The sequence below is a fragment of the Puma concolor genome, chromosome A2 (assembly GCF_028749965.1).
Source record: "Puma concolor isolate L17-30 chromosome A2, mPumCon1.1.hap2, whole genome shotgun sequence".
Lineage (NCBI taxonomy): Eukaryota > Metazoa > Chordata > Mammalia > Carnivora > Felidae > Puma > Puma concolor.
In genome coordinates this window covers 96,151,382-96,156,233 of record NC_141668.1, presented here as the reverse complement: position 1 = coordinate 96,156,233, position 4,852 = coordinate 96,151,382, and the positions used below count along the sequence as shown (strand labels likewise).

Genomic DNA, 4,852 nt, shown 5'->3' with positions numbered 1-4,852 from the left:
CTCTCTCTCTCTCTCTCTCAAAATAAATAAATAAATACATAAATACATAAATAAACTTAAAAAAAAAAAGTCAATGGTTCTCAAAATGTGGCTCCCAGACCAGCAGTGCCATCATTTACCTGGAAACTTGATAGAACTGTAAGTTCCCAGACCCCACCCCAGATTTTCTGGATCAGGGGGATGGGAACCACAAGAGAGTGTTTGTTTGTTTGTTTGTTTGTTTGTTTGTTTGTTTGTTTTTGCTTTTTTAAAAAAATGTTTACTAGTTTTTGAGAGAGAGACAGACAGAGCATGAGTTGGGGAGGGGCAGAGAGAGAGGGAGACACAGAATCCGGAGCAGGCTCCAGGCTCTGAGCCCTCAGCACAGAGCCCGACGAGGGGCTCAAACTCACTAATCATGAGATCATGACCTGAGCTGAAGTTGGACTCTTGACCAGCTGAGCCACCCAGGTACCCTGGAACCACCAGAGTTTTAACCAGCCTTCCAGGTAATTCTGCCATAGACCAAAGTTTGACAACCACTGATCTAGGCAATACTGCCTCCAAATGTTAGAGTATTAAGAAAAAAAAAAAACAATTCTGGGCCTAGCCCTACCCTTGAGATCAGAACGGTAGACATAATTTACACTGTCATTGTGTTACTACATGTAATTATGGCATATCCAAAAGTCACCGTCCAAGACTAAGTGAAAATAATTCTTTGAACATAATGCTTATGTAATTAAGACCCCTAAAAAAGGTGTATTCTATGGACATATTTGGGGGGGGATGTATTCTTCAGTTTGAGAAACCAATATAAAGTAGGGGATCCCAAAGCCAGCTTTATGTTAGAACCTTCTGAGGATCTCTGTAAAAATATACATGCCAGGCTCTATCCCAGACCTACTACATTAGAATTTCTACAAGTGAGGCCAAGGAGTCTGAGTTTTATTTAAAAAAATTTTTTGAGACAGTGAGAGAGTGTGTGCAGTTTGGGGAAGGGCAAAGGGAGAGAGAGATAGAGGGAGAGAGAGAGAGAGAGAAAGAGAGAGGGAGAAAGAAACTCAAGCAAGCTCCACACTCAGCACAGAGCCTGACTCAGGACTCCATCTCACAACCATGAAATCATGACCAGAGCCGAAATCAAGAGTCAGACGCTTAACCAACTGAACCACCCAGGTGCCCCAGGAATCTGAATTTTAACATGCTCTCCAAGTGATTGTGTAGATTGGCTGGTTTGAGAAACCGTTGAATAAGGAGTTCATTTATTTCTCTCCATTAATTAATGCTTAAATCCATTTTACTATTTCCTGACAAATACTCATCCTGTGTTAGCTTGACTACCCCAGTGAGGGACAGATTACTTTCCTTTGAGTCAGCCTATTGTGCTGTAGACACTATTGTTGTTGATTTTTTTCTTCTCTTGAGCTGAACTTCCGTTTCCCTCAAGTTTTACTTAAGGATCAGTCTGATGATACAGAGAACAAATTTAGATCAGAACTTATAAAATTATTATTAAATAATAATATTTGTATAATGACCCTATTAAGACATCCTGTCTTCTAAAAGGCTGGTAGTTCTTGGAGAGATTTTTTGACAGAAAATCCCAGACTCCGGGGCGCCTGGGTGGCTCAGTCGGTTAAGCCACCGACTTCGGCTCAGGTCACGATCTCGCGGTATGTGAGTTTGAGCCCCGCGTCGGGCTCTGTGCTGACAGCTCAGAGCCTGGAGCCTGTTTCAGATTCTGTGTCTCCCTCTCTCTCTGACCCTCCCCCGTTCATGCTCTGTCTCTCTCTGTCTCAAAAATAAATAAACGTTAAAAAAAAAAAAGGAAGAAAGAAAATCCCAGACTCAACACACTATGTTCTAGATATTGGGACTGATTCTTCTAGGCTTTATTTAATTATAAGGATTCATAAGCTGTTGTCTGGCTGGACTATTAGGAAGTATCTATTATATGCTTAGGAAATTGTGGGGAAAATATATAAAAATATCTGTACAAGGATTGTGTTTGAGGAATGGAATTTGTTAAGGAAGGTAGCTTTTATATTTTTTTCTTGATGAATCTTTTTGTTTGTTTGTTTGTTTTGAATACCATTGGTTTATTGTAAAAGAGAAACATGAGAATTATTTATCTAATGAAAAATTTCACAACTTCACTGGAATGGGCAGCTTCATTTGATGCCATTTCAGTGATTCATTTCAGTCTACATACTTCCCAAGAATGTCACAGTCTATACAAAAGAATCCATGTCATCTAGAACTACTTTGGTGCCTCTGTATTCTGGGAGAAGAACTCGATCTCCAGTTTTCATGCTAACTGATTGAATCTCTCCCCGCTTTCCTTTAGAGCTCCATCCAACAGTTACAACTATTGTTTGCAATGCTTTTCCTTGAGATTTTTCTGGAAGTGTAATGCCACCTTTGGTTACAGTTTCAACTGCATTCCTTTCAACTAAAACTCGGCCAAAGAGGGGAAGAAACTTTCTAAATGCATGTCTTGCCATGACTCTGTCCCCCAGACTTATAGTCTGACCTTGGGGCCACGTGAACGTGGGGGAAAGAAGTCTCATGATGAATCTTTTGATTTTATCTTCAAGTTCTTGAAATTTTTCCAATATTGCTTTCCTCCTATCCTCCCTCCATCCCTCCTTCTCTCCCTTCCTTCCTTATTTCCTGCTTTCCTGGTGCTTGTCAACATGTGTTTAGTCTTCCTCTTATGAGGCAGGGGAGAGGCTGGATGAGGAGAGCCAGTTTGGATTTGCTACAGCAACCTAGGAGTGAATAGACAGAGGGAAGTGGTAATGAGGATGGAAAGAAGGGACCGTAATGAGAGTCAGGGAGGGAGACATATCAGGACTGAATCACCAAGTGGGTACAAGGGCACAGGAGATGGAGGAGGAAAAATTACTCCAAGATTTGGCGGCAAAAGGAAAGTGATTGGCAGAAATGGCAGGAAGTAAGGGAGTGACTTCTGACGAGAAGATAATTCATTTGGACATACTGGTTTGGAGAACTGGTGGAGAATGTTTAATGGGCTTTTGTAATGTAGTGCTGGAATTTAGGGCCAAGGTTAGGACAGAGGAGAAAAAAAAAAAGGGCAAGAGCTTCTGTCTCCATGGAACTAAGAGGCACCACCATCCCACTACATGGATGCTTTCACCAACCCTGAGATCATCAAATCTTGTTTAAGAGTTTTTATAAGGGGCACCTGGCTGGCTCAGTCAGTTACATGCCCAACTTCGGCTCAGGTTGTGATCTCAATGTTGGTGAATTCGAGCCCCACATCAGGCTCCGCGCTGCCAGTACGAAGCCTGCTTGGGACTCTGTCTCCCTCGTTCTCTCTGCCCCTCCCCCATGCATGCTTTCTCTCTCTCCAAATTAAACATTAAAAAAAAAAGTTTTTATAGAGCTTAATAGTCAGCCCTCTCATCTTTCCAGAGGTTGGTGGGTGTTGCTGAAATTTCCAACCCTCTATTTAGTTGGTGTTTCTGGTGACCAGCTCCATCCTGAGGCTATCTTTGGGGCCCAGCCTAAGTCACCTTATTATCATAATAAACTCAGATGTGCTCAAGAGGGGCTCCTTATGAATGACAAAATGGCAAGAATTTAGGAGCTCTGTGACAGGAGCCACAGACAAAGACCAAATGTCTTTCTTTCTTTTTCTTTCTTTCTTTCTTTCTTTCTTTTTTTAAGTTTTTTATTTTGAGCGAGAGAGAGAGAGAGGGAGAGAGACAGAGCACTTGTACCTGTGGGGGAGGATCAGAGGGGAAGAGAGAGAGAATCTTCAGCAGGCTCCATGCCCAGTGCAGAGCTGGACTCAGGACTCAATCCCGTGAACTGTGAGATCATGACCTGAACTGAAATCAAGGGTCTGATGCTTAACCAATTGAACCACCCAGACACCCCAAGACCAAATGTATTTCTTATTACACCACACTCTTTAACCAGATTCCTCAGTTGCTGACTTTTTATTCCATTTGCTTTACCATTCTTTGTCTTGTCCTCTTCTCTAATGTATTATCTGTGTAAGTGTGTATGTGCATAATGTAATTTTTCTGAACCATGGTTGAATGAGTTGCAGATGTGATGACCCTTTACATCTAAATACTTAAGTGTGTATTACCTAAAAATAAGAATATCAACCACAATACAATTGTCAAAATACAATGATCAAAATCGAGATACTAAAGTTGATACAATATCAGCTAATCCACACATATCTTCTTCCAGTCTCACTAATTGTCCCAGTAACATCTTTTATAGGAAAAGAAAACCACAGATTATAAATTGCATTCTGTTTTCAGCCTCATTGGATATTGCTGAATTGCCCTCTCTAAGGCCATAACCTTTTGCATTCCTACCAGCAATGCATTATAGCGGTAGCTCTAGTCTTTTTTTTTTTTTTAATTTTTAATTTTTAAATTTTATTATTATTTTTTTATTTTAGAGGAGGGGCAGAGGGAGAGAGAATTTTTTAATATTTTAATGTTTATTTATTTTTGAGAGACAGACACAGAGCTTGAACGGGGGAGGGGCAGAGAGAGAGGGAGACACAAATCTGAAGCAGGCTCCAGGCTCTGAGCTGTCAGCACAGAGCCCGACACGGGGCTCGAACCCATGAAACATGAGATCATGACCTGAGCCAAAGTCGGATGTTTAACCAACTGAGACACCCAAGTGCCCCAGAGAGAGAGAGAATCTTAAGCAGACTCCATGCTGAGTGTGGGGCTCAATCCCATGACCCTGAGATCATGACATGAGCCAAAATCGAGAGTCCAGACACTGACTAAGCTACCCAGGTACCTCAGCAGTGGCTCTATTCTTATTCATACCTTTTTTTCTTTGCCTTTGTATATACAGTTTATTTATT

At 41.3% G+C, this 4,852-nt stretch overlaps 1 pseudogene; it reads right to left on the bottom strand.

Moving 5' to 3' along the window:
• Positions 1 to 2,181: 2,181 nt before the first annotated feature.
• On the bottom strand, positions 2,182 to 2,486 carry LOC112866951 (10 kDa heat shock protein, mitochondrial pseudogene; annotated as a pseudogene).
• Between the last annotated feature and the right edge of the window lie 2,366 nt (positions 2,487 to 4,852).